Below are 19785 nucleotides of genomic sequence, written 5' to 3' on the forward strand. Positions count from 1 at the left end.
ACCTAAAAAATTACATCATATATTATCTTAAAAATAATGACTGTGGTAGAAAAATGCTCCCCTAGTCCCCCAAATGTCCATGTCCTCACCCCTGAAATCTATAAATATGTTACCTTACAGGACAAGAGGGACTTTGCAGATCTAAATAAATTAAGGCTCTTGAGATTGAGAGGTTATCCTGGATTATTTGGGTGGGTGCAATGGAATCACAAGGTTCAAGGTAAATAAAAGAGGAATGAAGAAGGGTCAGGGTTAAAGTGATGCAAAGAACAACTCAACTGACCATTGTTGGTTTTGAAGAGAGAAGGGGGCCACCAGCCAAGGAATGCAGGTGGCCTGTGGAAGCTGGAAAGGGAAAGGAAATTCTCTTCAACAGCCGCCACAAGGAACACAGCTCTGCCAACTCCTAGATTTTAGTCCAGTAAGACCCATTTTGGACTTCTGACTACTAGATTCCCAAGAAAAATGTATGTTGTTTTTAAGCCACTAAATTCATGATAATTTGTTACACCCACAATAGGAAACTAACATAGTGCCTGTTCTTTAAAGTTTCAAAGTCCTCTGATTTACAAAAAAAATCGAGTAAACAGGGCCACTAAAACCTTATATGGCTAATATATATTTTGTTACTTTTTCTTAGCTTCCTGCTACCACTCATGAGCCATGGTAGTTTAGAATGCCTTAGTTTCCTGAAGGTGGGCCTGCAGGTATCTGGCTTAGCATTGCTGCTTCAATGACCCTAAGTGGAACTTTCCATTGACTGGGGAATATCCTTGCAGCCTGCCTTCCACATGCAGGCATTCGAGTAGAAGGTCACAGGGTTAAAAATAATAACCTTTGGTTCAGAGTTTCTGTTTATATTTTTTAAAACTCTGAAAAGACAAAATATGTAAATAGACAACATATTTGGTGAAATTACAATTCTGAAAACAGCTCTGCGTTTGCTGGGACTTGAGGAAGGGCCTTGGGGGCTGTTTTGTAAATCTGCAAAGGCACAAAGGGAAGGCGGTGGCTGGGAAAGTCCACACTGACATCTAGTGATACAAAACTGCACTGCCAAGGGCTCTAAATGAAAGCGTTTGCATCTATGGGCTCTCGTTTCTGACACACCTACTATCTCCCAAGAGGGCTCAGGACTCAGTTCAGACCAGCCAACCCCAGCTGCCCGGTTAGGGCCAGGCAGTTTAGCTTCACTATGTTTGCATGCACAGGTACAAAGTTTAGCTGTCTGAAAGTTTTGTTCCTTAATTTTTTGAAATGATCTTTTTTGCATGTTTGAAAGCCAATGATTTTACTTGTACAAGATTTTTTGTACATCAGGTAACCAGATCCATTAATACTAAATGAGTTTTAAAGAGCATTTATACCTTCTGTATGTTCTCAGAGCAATTGTTTGGGCTATGATGTCTCGAGGAAAGAATAATCTAAATCCAGGGATGGAACCTGTGCAGCAGGTCCTTGCCCTTCTTTGACCTGAGAAGTTTGCATTTGGTTTTTAGCAGCTCTGAACCCAAAGGCACCAGAGAAATTTTTATTTTCCCATTTTTTTCCCTATGCACAGGTGAAATAAGTCAATAGAGAGATTTTTTTCAGTCTTTTTCCTTAAGGGGGCAAAATTAGAAGGAAGACTAGGTTTTGACAGCTCTTGTGGTACCTATGCAAAAACTATTGAGGGGTTGCACAACGATATGAATGTACCTTATGTTGCTGGACTGTTTAAGGTGGTTAAAATGGCAAACATTATGTTATGCATATTCTATCACAATATTTAAAAGTGATGAAGGGCCAATCAGTGGCAGTAACAGTAAGAATAGAAGAAAATTCCACTGGATTAATCAAATGATTGAATGGTGATACATTTTTATGTAATTCTTATAAACAAAATGTGAAGATTAATTGCAGGTGAACAAATATTAAACCTTTTGAAATACTAATGTCAAACACGCCTCCTATTTTCTCAACATTATGAAATAACTTAATCAGATTTTACAAGGAAATGTGTTTGCCTTCATACATTTAGAACATTTTTTATGACATAAAAATACTAAAAGCTTCAAGCAAATCATACAGATAGGAAAATAAAATGTGTTATAATAAAATATACAGATTTAACAGAGAAAGACCAAAAAGAAAAACAACAAAAAAGCTCTATGAGATATCTCTGGTTCAGTTTTGACTGTCAGAAATATATGAGAGGTACAAATATTTCCAGAATTCAGTTCCTCCCATGAGGCAAGCAATAAGAAAAAAGATAAATAACTTTTAGGGAGCTGCTCCAGACATGGATTGTGCAAACAGCAAATTCAACGGTTTAGAAATGCTGATCTAGAAACAATGACTTTTTAGAGTTTGTAGTAAATTGAAAGAGTGATCCACTGAAATTCCAGGAAAACATTAGAAGAGATCTGGAATTTCTTCTGTAAAAGGTAACATTTCAATAAAACATTTACATGGGCATAGTATATCTTTTAACAGATGCTATACTAATAATTAATCTTTCTCTGTTTCTTCAATTCTTCCCCCTCCCCAATCAATGATTGGACAAAGAAGCAAAAAATACTTTGAAGACCAGTACTGATTAGGAGAATGAAGCTACAATTAAGATTTCACTTTTCATATACATGATTTTCATACTGAATTAAATGACAGCATATATTTATTTGTTGATAATAATTCATGAGTTTTAGTAGCAAAAGAGTTCCTTCTGGAATTCAATGAGAAACTTAGGATGTACAATTTGAAAAAAATAAAGATGAATGTGGTGGCACATGTCTTCAATTCCAGCTACAAGAAAAGCAGAGGAAGAAGGATCACTTGAGGCCAGGAAGGATCACTCTAGACCAGCCTGGAACAGCGATACCTGCCTCCAGATAGATAGACAGACAGATCACGCAGAAAATGTACTTAGCTTGACTGTATATGGGCTTCAGAGGAACAAGAGTTTGGAAAGCCAGGTCACTTCTCTAGTATTTTTTTTTTTTTTGGTACCGGGAATCAAACTCGGGACCTCGCGCTTTTGAGGCAGGCACCAGAATCACTGAGCTAAATCCCCGACACAGTTTCTCTAGTATTTTTGTAAACCCAGACATCATACAGAGAAAGAAAAAGAAGTAACCATCTATTATCTGCAGTGTACAGTGCTAGAATGACAGTGATCTATGGCCAAATGGTGATGGCTGGATAAACCAAATAATAGGAACTGTCTTGTTTTTCACATTTAGTGTAACTTAGTTAATGGCTTGTATATAATTTCCCAAACTATTTATTTTTTATGACTTAAAATAATTATCTTCCATGTCAGGCAAAGGATAAAGAATCCAAATTCCTCACCTGAAGGGCAAATAGCCTCAGGAAAGCATTTGTATCCAGACACTGAACTATAGACTAGCACCAGTCTGTGATGAAGTGCTGATAGTAAGATAAGACAAATTAGGACAAGGCAATAGTTGCCTTGTTATATATATAAAAAGCTAGATATAGTCAATATACAAGACTGTCTTTAGTCCAAGATTATATCCGTCTTATTCTTATGATAGCTATAGATGGAAACATATTGGGGGGATTGGTTTTTTATTGATTCTTTTTTCAAAAATGTTTTTAAATTTTTGACAAAGACAAATTGGCACCTTGATATTGATTCTTAAACTCTTTTTGGAATGTTGCTGATTTGCGAAATGTAAAAGATGAGAAACTATTACTCAAGAGATATTATTTCCCACCTTTGTTTCTCCTGTCTGCTCCCACACACCAAAGTGAAAGGGGGCGCCTCCATCAACCAGAGTCTCAGTGAAGCTTGTTGTCAGCTGTTGCCTAAGCTGCTGAAGGGGAAGGGTGCATATCAGAAGAGCTGGGAGTCTTCTATGTGCTACACCAAGGCTCCGGATGGTTCTAGTAAGGTCTTTACCTTCCTTTGGGTAACATTACCCTCTCCCCAAACAGAGCTAAACTGGAAATTCTTACTCAAAAGTATCATACATCCAGGATGTTTAATTTTTTTCAAATTGTTTTTATTTTTTAATATAAACTTTAATTTTTATTAGTATGTGTTTGTAGTACATAACAATTGCATTCATCATGGGGAGTTGGTACGTGTACATGACGCATCTTAATTCTTTTTATGACTCATTCCCCTCCCTTCCTTCCATCCAGGATATTTTAGAAGGATTACAGAAGACCTGGGTACCCCATTTATTAATTCACTATTTTCCCCTCCCTCCATGTCTGTGTTATAACTTCCCAGAAAGACGAGTGGGATACCTAGGGAAGGCAAGTGCTTTGGAAACATCCAACAACCAGTGCCACACAGCTTTCTTCTATCTCAAACATTAGTTGTTGGCACTGGAATTTGAATTTTTTAAACTTTTAATGTTTATTTGCTCTCCTGGGACAAGAATTTAGTTATTCTGAGTCATTGTTTCCTCAAGGAAAAATTGAAGGACTAAGGTCAAAGTCTCAAACTGCAGATTATAACCCATTGGTGGGGGAGAAAACCAATTCAATTATATATATATATATATATATATATATATATATATGAAAGAAAATTGGTTTATTTGTTTTTACTTGTGGTATTGAGGATCAAACCTAGAGCTTCCTGCATCCTAAGCAACCACTCAGCCATATCCCCAGTCCAAGAAAATAGTTTTGAGTGACTAGAAAAATATCAAAGTGTGTCTCATTTGATGAACATAAATATTGTTTCATAAAACTTTATATATTCTGAGACATAGAATATTTTTCCTAATATGAGCTACAGTTCAAAAAACTGAAAAGCATGAGATTCATTAAATGATCTCTGTAATCTGTTACAGCTGAAAATTCTGTAAAACTCAGCACAGAACTCTCCTTCTACCCATACCAGCTCAGCTTCCCCCTCCATAAGCCCAAGAAGTCCTCTTTGTCCTTGATTTTGACATCCAGTGTGGTGTACTTCACACAAAATGCCATGACTCCTTCATGCAAATTGAACATTAGGCCTTTCTCTAGCTGCCCTGGCCCCTGGGATAGTGTTTCACCCAGTACTTATCATACTACAGTATATGGCAATTATTTGTCCATTGTCCCAGAAATGGTGCCTATACTTCGTGCGGTTGGTAGAACATAAGAAAGTAATGGAGGAAAAAAAGCAAGGAAACAACAACTGTATTTAACCATCTGCCAGATCTCAGAATTTTCTCCTGCCCTGCCCCAACAGGCCTGAGACTGTAAGATGGATGACAGGGGGTGGAAGACTCATCTCACTCTCTGTTTCAACACACTATACTTCAGCAGAAGGACTTGTTTTTATTACCCGATTGAGTTCACATGGGTAGGTTTTGGCAGCAGCAATTATTCTCCTTATTACTCTACAGATGAAGAAGAAATAGATTTGGCTGTGACATGTTGGATTTTTCTCAAGCAAATCCCATATGGAAGATAAAAGCTTTTAATTCTAATCAGAGGCAGCCGAAAACACGCCTGGCTTCCTGATTCTTTAAAGCCTCTCTTTCAAAACACTTTGAGGACATGCCACATGCCAGGTGTTGCACCAGATTCAAAGTAGAATACATGACAGAGGTTTGAACAAATTGCTGCAGGATCACTGGGGAAGGGGAGGCTCCTGACAGATGCTGAGGAGAGTTGACAGGCTATGCTACTTCACAGAAGAAGTGCTGAGCAGTGAAGAGTAAGGAGTTGACAAGTGAGAAATCGGAGGAAACTGTTTGGGAAGACAGAACAGCAAGGACAATGACGGGGTGGGGTGGGAATAGCTTGGTATGTTTGGGGAATGGCAGGTGGGCAGAGTGGAAGATGGAAATAGAAAGTTAGCTTGCAGCTAGTTTGTAAACCAAGTAAGTCTTTGGATTTTATCCTGTTGGTCATGATAATTAATTATCCAAATGAGCCATTTTTGAGAGTGAGTAGCATGCTATTAGAAATCAGCACCAGGGCTGGGGATTTAGCTCAGTCAGGGCCATAGGGTCACCCTAGCTTTGAGAGACTTTTAAAGCATAACACTGATCAGATCAGTGTATTGCAGAGGGAATTCTGGCCACAGTGTGGATTGGAAAGGAGAGGTGGGGGTGCCTGCAGTCAGGGAGACAGTTCGAAGTGTAAGTAATGAAGACTACAAACAGTTTTGTCAGAAATAAAATGGGTTGAGCATGAGATGGGTGGTGGGTGGTGGAGTTTAATGATGACTCCGCATTTTCCAGGCTGGCTGATGAGGGCACCGGGGAGGATAAAACAAAAGTAGTTTGTACAGTTTGAGACAAGTTGAGTTGGAGATATTTGCTAAATATTAGAATTGGTATCCAATAGGCAGTGAGAACGAAGAAGCATGAGGCTTACAACTGAGGATCAGAAATATAGATTAGGTCATTATGCTATTTGGTGGCAGTTGCTAAAAATCACTGAGGGAGAAAGGGGGAAGAAGGAGAGACCACAAAAGCTAGTATGGGCTTCCAGGAAATAACAAGGAGGTGGTGGTAGAAGAGCCAGGGAAAGAAGAAGTGAAGTCAGAGTTGCAGGAGGAAAAATAGGAGTAGATTCCCCAAAGGTGACAGAAGGAGAAGAAAATTTGGGGGATGAAGATCATTCGCTCAACACTGTCGAAAGTAGCCAACAGGTAGAAAATGGTGAGAACTGACAGAGAGATTTTAATCATTAATCTTTTTGAAGAGGTAGGAACAGAAGGCAGGCTGCTACGTGACGCAAGCTACAGGGGAATGACTGCTAGATGCCGGTGGCAGACCACACTTTCCAAGGTTACAGGATGGGCAAGAAGGGGAGTTGCAGCGGCTCTATAGGGAGACAAAAGTTTCCCTGCTTTCTTTCGCTCACACTGTTTAATTCTAAATCTTGTGTGAACGTGTGGTTGGGAAATGAAAGAAAAGGCAGCAGAATTTGCCACAGGTATCCTGGGTCTCACTTTTATAGTCTTGAGAGCTGAGCCTGAAGTGCTTTACACAGTCATGGCTGCTGAGCCAGAGAGATAGTGGCATACAGCCAGAGTTACACTGAAAATGTTTTCCAGTCCCAAATCTTGATGTCTTGGTTTGTATTTAGATATAATTTGGCAATGGCCCAGTTAAGACATTTCAGTGTATAATGCTTTTTGCACATTACTGCTGTAGCCTGCAGCTTTGGTGATCATAGCTATTATAAATTATGAAAAGATCAATTAAGAGAATTTTAGATGATGAATACTCGTGATTCTGTGTGTAAGACCAAAGATGATTAACTCGGTGCCTTCAGAGCCTGCAGAAAGCACTGACTTCCTAAAAACAAAGCAATGTGGGTCCTGGGAGTTTGGATCTAGCTTGCCCCCAAAAGCTCATATGTTGGGAGCTTGGTCCCTAGTATGGTGCTACTATAGAGGTAGGGCCTAGTGGGAGGAGATTGGGTCATGAGGGCTCCATCTCCTGAGAGGATTAATGCCACTTCACAGGAACACGTCAGAGCTGGTAGGAGAGGATTCATTTCCACAAAGCAGGAGCAAGTTGTTATGAAAGATCAAGCCCGACCCTTCCCTAGACGCGTCCCTGCTCATATACCTGTCCCCCCTGCATGCTGCCACCTCCCTTTCTACTTCTTGTTGTGACGTTCCCGGGATGTCAGCATCATGGTATTGGAACACTCAAACCACCAGAAGCAGGAGCCAAATAAATCTCTTTACTTTATAAGTTACCCAACCTCTCAGTTATTTTATTATAAAAACACAAGTTTGGACTCATACTCTGGGATAGGCCTTTACTTTCCTCTTTCTAAAGATATGCAAGTCACTAACCTTGTCCTCATAGTGGATCATCACCAGCAACAGAGGCTTGTAGGCTCTTACATCATGTAAAACTAGAGTTAAAACAGATAATACAAACTCATATAAAGAAGACTCCCTGAAAGAAGGAAGAGAGAGGGTGACCCACAAGAAGATGCTGCTATCAAGGGCTACAGTTCTACCCTTTACCTCCTGTTGCCTGAAGGGATGAGTGAAAATTGTTTGCTGGCAGGGTTAGTCTAGGAGAGCTCAGATCCTGTTAAAAAATAGTTTACTGGCATTAAGAAATTTTCCTACTGGCAGACCATTATTAGCTATATTGATAACTAGTCTCCTTTCTTATCTCGGTATAATTTCCGCTTATCATGATTATCTTTAAAATGTATTGATCATTTTCAGTCTCTAAAATATTTCTGTCTATTATTTTTTATATTAGCTATGGAGGTAATACCTTTCATTTGCTGAATATTGACACTTGTCAGCATCCATCCATCTCAGGTAACTCACTCAGTAGCTTAGGCACCTGGTACAGTCTCCTCCTCCTGAGTAGAATCACCATTTGGGAAGATTTCAGCATCCATTTGGATTCTCTGTCATCAATCCAGCCTCACATTCCATTGCTTGCCCTTCTTCCCCATAGCAGTGATGGCCACTTGATCTCCAGTCTTGCTGTTCATTCCTATGGCCTAACCCTAAACCCTGTCATCACTTGAAACAACTCCACCTTTGGCAGTGAATAATGCCAACTCTGCTTTATTAAACCACTCACTCACTCTTTCTCCTTTAGAACTTCATTAGAGCAATGTTAGCAAAAATGATAGAATAAGGATCTCCAAAAAGTCTCTCCTCAATAAAAGCAACAAGAAAATTGGCGAAAATAGTCAGAACTAGCTTTTGCAGAACTCTGTAAATTAACTTAAGGTGTCTAGCCATCAAGAAACATTTATTACCAAAAAATGGTTGAATCTCTAAAGAGCTTAACATGCTCAGTTCCCATGACTCACCTCTCCCAGCTCTGTGGTAGCCTTGAAAATCCACAGCCCTCAGCCCATGTTCACAGTGATGACAGCTTACTGGAGGAGCCCCTTCAAACCTCATTCCTAGAGAGCTGTCAGAATTCACCCTGTCTGGTTATTCCCTGGAAGATTCCAACTGGAAGGCTATCTTTATTTGACTTGATTTGGAAGTCACTCAGTATGAAAACCCTTTTTTCTGAGGCATTTGTTGAAAATATTTAGAGACAATGATTTAATTTCAAGGCCACCTGAGGTAGTGGATAACAGTTTTCAAACAATAGGTTAACCAAAATCTTAAAAGAAAAAGCTGGTGAATGAGATGTCCATGGGGACTTTGAACAGCTCCAACACATTTCTGAGAAACTAGTGGGCCACACGCCTACACAGAGCTGTACATGAGCCAGGGCTGTGTGCATGCTCAGGAAAGACTGGAGGAGGCCCACAAACTTTATCTCTGTGTAACCTGAACTTGAGACTGTATGCAAGTGGACACTGAGGGCTGAGGCAGAGTTGTTAGCTCCCTGGCTAAGGATCAAAGGCATGTCTCAGCATGCCACCCAGAGAGCCCCTCTGCAAAGACCGAGACTTACAGGTTTCTGGTATTTAAGGAAAGCTCTAATCATCACCCAACCACTAAGCTAACTGAGCAGAGACTTCAGTGGCCAGACATGACAAAAAACACAGACTCTACAGACTATTTCAGAAAAGTCACTAAACTAACAAACAACAAATCCCAGGGAGAAAGAAGAATTTAATTTCTATAGTTGTCAACATCACAGTCAGCCCTCTATGTCCCTGGATTCTGCAATCATGGTTTTAACTAACTACAGATCAAAAATTTCCCCCACCAAAATTGCATCTTAACATCTATTTACATTAGCATTTACATTGTATTAGGTATTATAAATAATCTAGAGACAATTTAAAGAATATGAGAAGGTTGGGGTTGTAGTTCAGTGGTAGAACATTTGCTTTGCATGTGCAGGCCCTGGGTTCAATCCTCAGCACTACAATGCTAATACTAATACTAAGTACTAATACTAAATTCTAATAATAAGTGAATGTATGTAGCTTATATCCAAAAACTGTGCCATTGTATTATATAAGGCTCTTGAATATCCATGGATTTTGGTATTGGGAGGGGCATCCCAGAGCCAACCCTGAAAGAAAACTATATATAATTTAGATGTCCAATTTTCAACCAAAAATCATAAGACTTTCAAAAAAAGTATACACAAGGGGAAAGCAATAACAGAAACTATCTATTAGAAAGCCTAAAACTTAAGATATTATTTCACACACTCTGAGGTTGTTTTTCCAAATAGTTAGCCACCCTATGGTCATTCAATTGTAAAATTGATTATCATGCCTTCTAAAAACTATAAGAAACTCACACCCACTAAGATAGGTATTATTTAAAAATAATAATAAAGATTGATGAAGATATGGAGAAATTTGCATCCTGGTACACTGACAGTATAAATGTAAAATGGTGCAGCTGCTATAGAAAATAGTATGAAGACTCTCAAAATTATATATATTGGGAAACAAGAAACTCATGTAACATAGTTAACTGTTATGGACCACTGACTTTTGAGAAATTCCAGTTGCTTTTGTCCTGCACAGATCATGTCTATAGAGGGATGGGGAAGGCTCTAGAAAAGGGGCTTATTGTGATCATGTTCAACCATTAGTACCTGATTCCATGGATTGATTACCAGAGAGAAATCATGACGTCATTGTAGGTCCAAAGGTGAGACAGCTGTGCTTATGGAGTCTCAGAGTCCAGATACTTGTAGCATGTGTATTTAGGTATTTATTTAAATCAAAAGAATTGTGTCTCCCATTTGTACTTAAGCACTAGCTCCTCTTTGCATAGCCAAATATTTGCAGTTACATTCTGTGTTAGATATTCTGCCATGCAACAATAAAACAAGACATGGAGTGCCTTAAAAAAAAGGTTAAATATAGAATTACTGTAGGACCCAGCAATCCCACACATGGCTATACACCCAAAATAATTGAAAACAGAAATTCAGACAGATATTTGTAAACCCATGTTCATGTCAGCATCATTCAACAGATGAGTAGATTTTTAAAATGTGGTATACACATAAAATAGAGTATTATGTAGCCTTTAAGAGGAATGAAATTCTGATACATACCACAATATGAATAAGCATTGAAAACATGCTAAGTGAAATAAGCCAGAACCCAAAAAGCAAATACTGTGCTATGCTACTTATATGGGGCCTTTAGAATAGAGACAGAAAGTAGAGTAGAGGTTATCGAGAAGTGGGAGACATTATTTATGGGTGTAGTGTTTCTGTTTGGTCTGTCTTTCTTTCTTTCTTTCTTTCTTTCTTTCTTTCTTTTTTGTTTTTTGATTTTTGAGACAGGATCTCACTTTGTGGCCCAGGGTGGCCTCAAATTCACATGTCACTGAATTGTATACTTAAAAATACTTAAAAGTAAAGTTTATGTTTATGCATATTTAACACAATAAAAAGATCTTGCTATACACATATGTGCACATGTGTACATATTATGTATGTATGTATAGATATAAAATTTATGCTTCTTGTTAAAATGTTAAAATATTTGGTGTGTAATTTATTCACTTTTTATAGCTTAATATGCTAGTTAATGTGTTTTTATTGTTTTTATTTTTGGGTTGTTTCTTTATTTTCTTGAGGAGCTGAGTCTTGAACCCTGGGAGCACTGAGCACTTTAAAATTTTTTTTTTATTTTGAGACAAGGTCTCATTAAGATGTGCAGGCTGGGCTAGAACTTGTGATCCTCCTTCCTCAGTCTCCTGAGTACCTGAGATTATAGGCATGATCCATCATGCCCAGCTTATTTTTGCTTTTTGCAAATGGGATCAATATCTTTTCATAACATCTCTCCCTTCCTATACATGTAGAGCTGCAAGGTTTAGTACTAAAATATATAGAAAAAGATAATTCTAATTTCTTTCTTGCTACATTTAGGAATATTTTGCAGGAGGAGTCTTTCTTGAGAGTCTAGGCATATCAACCTTATATTTCACAACTGTGTAGTATGTTAATTGGCAATAAACCTGGGATGATAGTCATGGTAGAAAAGAAGGTTATACCATATGAAGGTGGCCCCAACTTTCTAAAAATAGCTTCATTTTAATGAAAGTGGCAATAATTTGACTGAAATGGGGTTAGGGTGGGGTAAAGTAAAGATTAGGAAAGGTAGGGTAAGGCTGGAACTAGACAGCTATATGTTTCTTTCATGCATGGAGAATACTTCCTCTAGCCAGTAAGTCAGAGCAGATAGGAGAGGTGAGGCATGGCACAATTTTTGTCTTGGATAGTGAGGAGGCAATATTTGAGTTAACAATTGCTCAAAATCAATTAATTAGCTAACAGTGATCTCTTGGCAAGAGAACTAGATGGCTGGATGATCTTTTACTTTTTTTTTTTTTTTTTTTTTTTGTCCCAGGGATCAAACTCAGAACCTTGTGTTTGCAAGACAAGTGACAGAACCACTGAGCTAAATCCCCAGCCCTGTCCTTTTACTTTTGAATTTGGTACCATTTGTCAGCAATAACTGAAATATTTGAAAGTTTCCCCAGCCAAAGACTTAGTATCATGTTTTCAATTGTCTGGTATGGAGCATAACACAAATTTTAAAAGCTGGGATATTTCCAAGCATCACAGGATCCTGGTAGATTATCAGGTCTACCTGTTGCATCCAGCCAAGGCCATAACCACATAGACCAAAAAGGGCTATCATGGTGGTTCAGCATATTGGCTCTGGAGCCAGATTGCCTGGGCTCAACTCCTGGAACTGCTGGTCATTAGTAGTGTGACTCTGGGCAAGTTCATTAATCTCTTTTGTGACCTAGTTTTCTCAACTGTAAATTAGGGATGGTGATGATGATGACAATGAGATCTACCTCATAGGATTGTTGTAGATCAATGAGTGTGATATGAAAGTTTGCTACTGTTGCTGTTGTTGTTATTTAAGTAAGTAATTGAGGGGAGGACTCTGGTTTCCTAGTGCAGTACTTTTCCCACTATGCTACTAATAAATCATAATAATATAGCTAACATTTAGTAAGAACTTATTGTGTTCCAGGCACGGTCTTAATTATGTTCCAGACATAATCCTTCATTGAGTACCATGAAGTAGGAAATATTTTTACTCCCACAAAACTGGGGCTTCACTAGCCCAAGGTGACACTGCTACTAAGTAGGGGAATAAGGAATTGAAATCCAGATGTGGCTCCTGACTTCCACATTATATTAACAACTTAACAAGGAGAATTGTCACCTCACTTAACAGAAAACAATCTCTATGGCCCCAAACTACTCCCCTCTCCATCTTTCTCTTGTTTACTCTGTATTTGCCCACACAGTCCCACAATGGCATTTTTCTATGATTAGCAATGACAATCAAGTCACATGCTGCTTTCTTTAAAACTGAAAAACAGAATGATTTTTCTAAATCTTAAGGATTTTTAAGGTTGTGGTCCTTCAAGTCAGTACCACAAGCAAACCAACTTCCCTAAAACACAAAACACAAAACTTTTAGTTCAAACTCTTTAGTGTTACAAAGTTTGGTTGCACTATGAAAGACTGGTATTCTTCAATGAAAAGACACCTTCTGGAGGGCAGAGTGTCATGGGTTGTTTGTGCCACGCTTCCCATATATATGGCAAACCCTAATCTCTAATGTGATTGAGTTTGGAGGTGAGGCCTCTGAGAGGTAAGTAAGCTTAGATGAGGTCACAATGGTATGGTATGGCCCACATTAGTGTCTTCATAATAAGATGCTCTATCTCCACCCTATGAGGACATAGGTGACTGCACAGACCAGAAAGCAAACCCTCACTGGAACCAAATAAGCAGGCACTTTGATCTTGGACTTCTCAGTCTCCAGAACTGTGAGAAATAAATAGCTGTTATTTAAGCCCCTTGGTCTATGACACTTCACAATAGCAGTGGAAACAGACTGAGACAGAGGATCTCTCTGAAAACAAGATTCTTTCATGTTTAAGGAAGAATTTTTTTTATAAAATAATGGCAACGAGCTAAACAGTGGAGCAATAAGGGAGGAAGGGGAGTGGACTATCTGTACCATTTTCCATGCATTCTGTAAAGACATGGCTGGGAACACCAAACCCGTGTGGGAATGCAAACATTTCCAGAGAGCTAAGTTATGACTACAAGCACTGGTGATTACATAGTCATAATTCATATTAATCTACCATGTCTTCTGAGTGGGGCCCAGTGACAGATGTCAGAGATTCTGCCATAGGCACGATCCACTCCAGGGGATTTGAGGGTGACGGTTGGTTTTGAGGCATGGGAGAACCTGATATGTTGGACATCTGTTGCAAAGAAGAAAAGCAACTATGCAGAGAAAGCCAACTTGTAGGGATTTCCCTGTGTATAGTTCTTAGAGACATATGCTGAGTGGTATTTACTGCTCATTAGCCCAGATACCTCTTAGAGATGCTGCCTAGACTACTATAAATCTCTTATTTGAGCAGCATGCAGATAGCCATGTATATTCATGAGAAGAAGGAAATGACTGGTGTGTGTTTCTGAAAAGCAAGACCAGTAGAAGTCCAGAGTTCACAATGTAGCCTCATGTTGACTAGAGCAGGACTGACAAGTATGCTACTGCACACTTTCCTGAGCCCTTGGCAGACATCAGTAATCAATCATTGTGGATGATTATTGCTGAGACTGTGACCTCAGACATTGTTCACTCACAGTTCCAGGGAGCCACTACCCATCTTTCAGGCTTGACTCCATATAGAAATTCTGTCATTCTCGACTTAGTTTCCCAATTTGTTAAGACCACCATACCAAGTATTTTTAGCTACATTCTCTACTCTTTCTCCTGCCACCTTGCCTCAGGTGCCAGCTCTCCTTTCCAAGGCATCCTATGTATATCCTTCACTCTTTATTACCCTCCATGACACGAAAATAACTTCAAAGATAGGCTGCCCAAAAGGTGATGGCACAGAGAGGAATGACATTCGGTATATTTAACAATGGGCTCAGCCTAGGTGTTGGGCAACCAGAATGGCTTCCTGTCAAACATCAAGAAGACAGTTCTGCACATGATGTGGGTTACCTTGGAGAAGCATGGCAGCTGGCCAGGGAGTTGGCATTTTCTGGCAACATTTGAAAGATTCTTGATTAAAAACAGAACTGATTAGAAACTCTAAAGGACTTCTGAATTAGTCTGACTGGTCCGTCCAGATTTACAGCCTTCACGCTGACAGAGCCCAGCGTGTCCCCTGTCATTACGAGGGTATGCACAAAGCCATTCTCTCCAGGATCGTTAGGACTCTTTGGTTATCACCCTCCACTACACAAACTCCCAGAACCTTCTGCCAACTGAAGATCCTTCTCTTTGGCTCATTTTATATTAAAGCAGAGCCCTAAAAGCAGTGATTATTTAGAAACTTGTTTCTTCTCAGAATGTAGGGTCAAAAAAGGCTGTCCTTTATCAGTGGAAAGAGAAATAATAAAGAAAAGCCCCCCTCCATCTAGCCAGTGAATGATTATATACCTTTGGAATGAAATTTGGGTATTTTAGAATGGTTTCCCAATGTATGTTTCTTAGATATTTTGCCCGCATTGACAGCCCTAGTTTGTTTGTTAAAACATTGATTTCATAATACCCTTACTAGACTTAATATCTGGGAACCTTCGGCCAGGAGAATCAGACTCTACCCTTTTTAGACTAAGATTTACAAACATGTGGCTTAAGAGTTTTTTGTTTTTCTGTCCAGACTTCATCTTCCCTTGAACTGATTTCTTAACAACAAAGACTTGACAATTCAGAACATTAGACTCTTTTTGTTACCTTCTAGTAGGATTTAATCACAGAGAAAACAGATATAGAAATAAGCACTGTCCCATTATCACTGAATACGAAACTGATTACTGTTACAGACCTCTAGGACAAATGACTTTGTTGTTCTCATTTAATCTAACCAGCACTAGTTATTCCAATGGGTGCAAGAGAATCATGGACAGATGCTAGCAAAGAAGAGACCATTCAGAAGTGTTGCACTTAGTTCTGGAATGTTCTCAGGGCCCTGGTGTGACTTGGGACCTGGTTCACTTGGTCCCTGGCTGTGGCATCCCTTTGGATTCCTTCACAAACACAGTTGGAGGCCGTGTCATGGATTAACCAGTTCTGCTAGGTCCAATGTTGTCCCTTCTAACAGTGAAGTCCTTTTGCCTCTGAAGTCCTCTAGTGTTTTCTTTGTTGCTAATAGGATTAAAATGTCAACCTCCAAGTGGCCTTTAGTTGACATCAAAAAGTATATACTAGATTGAAATATGTGTCTCGTAGTTTTAGTTTAAAAATCAGGCTAGTGCAGTTAAAAGACTGTGGACATTGAGCTCGGATAACTGAGTTCAAATTCAGACATTGCTGATTAACCAATGGGGACCCTGATCAAGGTGCTTGTCTTCTCTGAGCTTCAGATTTCTCCAATTTTTAATGAGCATTGTACTTCTAATCCCATAGAGTCCCTATGAGGATTTAATGCAACAGTATACGGGGAAGCCCCAAGTAGCTCCTGACATATGTGTATATATATCCTTAGCAAATATAATGTCCTTTCATTTCCAAGAAGCTGGGTAAATTTCCAAAGCTTAGCATTATCTCTGCTAGCCAAACTCAGTTAATCATTGACTGACAAAACCAGGTCATGCAAGATCTAGAAACAACAGGGTTGTCCTTCAGCTCAGGGTTTCCAAGCAGACTTTGGAATGTTTGGGTGAGTACATTTTATAGATGTTTTAAAAACAGTAATTTAACACCAAATAATAGAAAGGATGTTCTTCAAGAGGAAAGAAAATAGGAACGATGTTATTTCAGACACACATATATACCAGCACATTTGCCTTTACTTTCCTCATTGGCTACAGATCAAATCAGATTGGACTGTGTACTCTGAGGAGCCACTGTTCCAGAAGTAACTCCAACTCTGTCTTCTGAAGACAAAGAACACCGTGAGTCAGCATGTTCAGATAGTTCTGTGGAACCAGTGTGGCACCTGCCATAAATTGCAACAGCCTCTGCCAAATTCCTTGAAACATACACAGGGCCAGGAACTCTTTCCATTGCATATGGGATGTCTTGAAGACACAGAGGATTAAATGAATTTCCAGCCCTTCACTGATGTTGTGGGGAAGACATATGAAAAGGTATATCTTAAAGCTGGGTCCAGTGTTAAAGACTTGAGAGCCATCTAACCAGCCAGCCATCCATTCTTCAGAGGAGACAAAGAACATGGAAGGAAATTGTAAACCTGCCAGCATCTATCTGGACTACAAAAAATGGCCTTGATGCCTTTTCTTTTTTAATTCCCAAAAGTTTGTGTCCTCTATTAGCCAAATGTAATTTGTAAATATATAAACATGAATATTGTTAGAGAATATTTTAAAACCAATAATATTACAAAAGCAAAAAATATTTTTGGGTGTTTTTCTTGGTACCGGGGATCGAACTTGGGACCTTGCACTTGTGAGGTGGGCAGTGGCACCACTGAGCTAAATCCCTGGCCCCCCAAAATATTTTATTTGTATTAATTGCCTATACTCACTTCTTGGGGGAGAGTGGGCATTACAAATGTCAAAAAAGTTGCATTTATATCAAGCAATTGCAATGTCTACTAAGGAAGGAAATAGAGAAAGGGAGTAAATCCATCTACAGAGGAAGAAACAAGCCTGGAGAGGCAAAGTGACTTAACCATTGCTATGGTTTGTTCCCTCCAAAATTTGTTGGAATTTGATTTGGGGCAGTGTTGGAGATAGAGTCATAAGGGTGCTGTCTTTGTGAATGGATGAGCCTTTTCACGGAGTAATAGATGAATGGGCTATCTAGGGAGTGGATTGTTATGAAAGTGAGCTCTTTCTCTCTAGATTGCTATGACTTGTCATGTGATGTGTTATGATGCAGCACAGGGCCCTCCCCAGATGCTGATCAGATGCTGGTGCAGTGCTCTTGGACTTCCCATCCTCCAGAACTATGAGCCAAATAAATCTCTCTGCTTTATAAAGTACCTGGTCTGTAGTATTTTACTACAGCATTAGTAAATGGACTATTAGTAAATGGACTATGACATTGGCAAAAACTAGATTCTAATCCTTGTTCTGCCAAAGGTTCTGGAAATAAGCCTCAACTTTGCCATGTCACTGTAACGTTTATACTATTGTGCTCCACATTCTAAGGACTGCTGTTACCAACCTGTTTGCTCAGATGCAAAGTAAAATGCTTTAAATTTATGTAAAGGTGGGTTTCATAGTGCATCAAAGCTGTGTGTTAAATACTTGTAAGTCAAGCTGGTACATTTTGGAATGATAATGTTTTCTGCTGCTTGTATCTGTCTTTGAAGAGCACAAGTGACCACTGTAGTTAAAGATGAGAGAGAATTATTACCTGTTGAAAAGTTTCTTTCCACCATCAGGGGCCTGTAGTTCTCACCTCACCAATTGTTTCCTCTTTGGGTTAGGACAGTGCTTTCATTCATTAGTTCAGCCATGCCCTCATCCAACAGTTATTATCTGAACCCCTGCTGCATGCCAGGCACTGGGGGTACCATGGCACAAATGCCTTGTGGAATTTATGATCTACTGGGGGAGACAGACATCAGACAATTGCAGGATGCTTGTACTTTCTGGTAAGATCTATGAAGGACAAGAGACTAGCAGAGGGCTCAATCGGGAGAAGGACTTTGAAGGGTAAAAGGAGTCAGTCAAGAGCTGAATGGAGGAGGAGCTCTGGTGGGCAGAGGTAGTGCCAGCTATAGGCCAAGGCCAGGGTACAAAGGAGCTTGCTCAATTCCAGGAATTGCCCTTGAGGCAGAAGCAAAGCATAGGAGAGAAAAAGTTTTGGGATATAGATTGGAGATTTTACCAGGGTTGATATCTCCAAAAAATAGCTTTACAAGTTAAGAAAGTTAGCCAGGCATGATATCCCATTCCTGTAATCCCAGCACTCTGAAAGGCTGAGGCAGGAGTATTGCAGATAGGTAAGTTAATTAGATATCTTGTAGGCAGTTAGACAGGGCCAGCCCACAAGGAGCCAACATGAAGGACAGTGAAGGCACACATTCACTGAAGGCCAGTGTTGTAAAAGGAGAGAAATTACCACACCCATGGAGGATGAGTAGCAGTGATTGATATTCTAAACAGGTATCAGTCACCTGAGTCAGGGGCCAAGGTCTTAACGCACCCTCTCCAGGAAATATCCCTGACCCACTGTTACTGAAAATCCTTGTATGCTTGCTGCCTGACTTGCTCCCCCATTTGACCCCCATTTAATCAATATTACCTGGGTGACTGTACTTGTAATCTTATTGGTTGGTCATGGTTTTGCCCCACCTCATGCCTACCTTGTAAATTTCCATGGGGTCTTATAGTTTTGTCCCACTTTGTACCCACCTCACCACATGGCTTTGCTGTATAAAACATCTTTGAAAAGTGGGGTGGGGAGGCAACCCACTTTCCTGTCCCCCTTCTGTCTCTCTTAGGCAGAAGCTTTCTTCTCTCAATAAATTTTTCCTACTCTTAACCTCAGTTGTTCCTAGAATTCATTGATTTTAGAGAACACGAACTCGAGTTTCAGATATCAAATAGGTTTAGCAGTTACATCTCTTCCCCCTATATGAGGAGGACTATGAGTTTGAGCCCAGCCTGGGCAACTGGAAGATTTAGTGAGACCCTGTCTAAAAAGAAAAGAAAAAGAAAAGGACTGGGAATGTAGCTCAGTGTGAAGGCCCTGGATTCAATCCCTTGTACAAAAAAAAGAGAGACAGGGAGGGAGGGAGGAAAGAAGGAAGGAAGGAAGAAAAAGAAAGAAAGAAGGAAGGAAGGAAGGAAAAGAAAAGAAAAGAAAGAAAGTTGCCTTGAATTTGACAAATACAGCCACTGGATAACTTGGCATGAATAAATAGATCAAGCTGACTAGTCTCAGTGGGAGAATGACAAGGACAGATTTGAAGAA

At 39.5% G+C, this 19785-nt stretch overlaps 1 protein-coding gene across 4 annotated transcripts in view; it reads left to right on the plus strand.

The window, feature by feature from the left end:
- Nucleotides 1-19785, plus strand: part of Spacdr (sperm acrosome developmental regulator) — a 41307-nt gene that overhangs the window by 8460 nt on the left and 13062 nt on the right. The window contains exon 1 of one of the 4 annotated variants that reach the window (XM_087206576.1): nucleotides 13532-13690. The exons of the other annotated variants lie outside the window; for them this stretch is intronic. The gene's annotated coding sequence lies outside the window, so the exon portion shown is untranslated. Of the gene's footprint in view, nucleotides 1-13531; nucleotides 13691-19785 lie in introns of those variants that run through there. 4 annotated transcript variants of the gene reach the window in all.

Source organism: Heterocephalus glaber, unplaced genomic scaffold (genome assembly GCF_053883595.1).
Source record: "Heterocephalus glaber isolate CG9 unplaced genomic scaffold, H.glaber_assembly_v1.0 deba00000676, whole genome shotgun sequence".
In the NCBI taxonomy this organism is placed as follows: domain Eukaryota; kingdom Metazoa; phylum Chordata; class Mammalia; order Rodentia; family Bathyergidae; genus Heterocephalus; species Heterocephalus glaber.